The following is a 319-nucleotide window of genomic DNA, read 5'->3' as shown; positions in this document are numbered from 1 at the left end:
GGCGTTGGGATCCGAGCAAGATGGGCCGACCGTGGTACCAGACTGGATACTGGGTGCGAACCCATGTGTCAAGCCAATCACAGCGCGAGGGGGCTGGTCGGCGGGGGATGGGGAAGCAGAAGCGGAAGCAGCTGGATATACCATCTTCAGAAAAGGGGAATAACGACAGGAGCGGATGGCTGGGGGTTAGGGAGTACTTCTGGAGATTTGACTTGCGTAGTAGCTGGCAAATTGAGAAGTGCATGTGTGGCTCAGTGGTAGAGAATCTGTCTCGTACACAGAAGGTCCCCGGTTCAATCCCGGGCGGAGGCATGCATCT

This window comes from Plasmopara halstedii (assembly GCF_900000015.1).
Source record: "Plasmopara halstedii genome assembly, contig: Scaffold_1211, whole genome shotgun sequence".
In the NCBI taxonomy this organism is placed as follows: Eukaryota; Oomycota; class Peronosporomycetes; order Peronosporales; family Peronosporaceae; genus Plasmopara; species Plasmopara halstedii.
Note: the sequence above shows the minus strand (reverse complement) of the source record.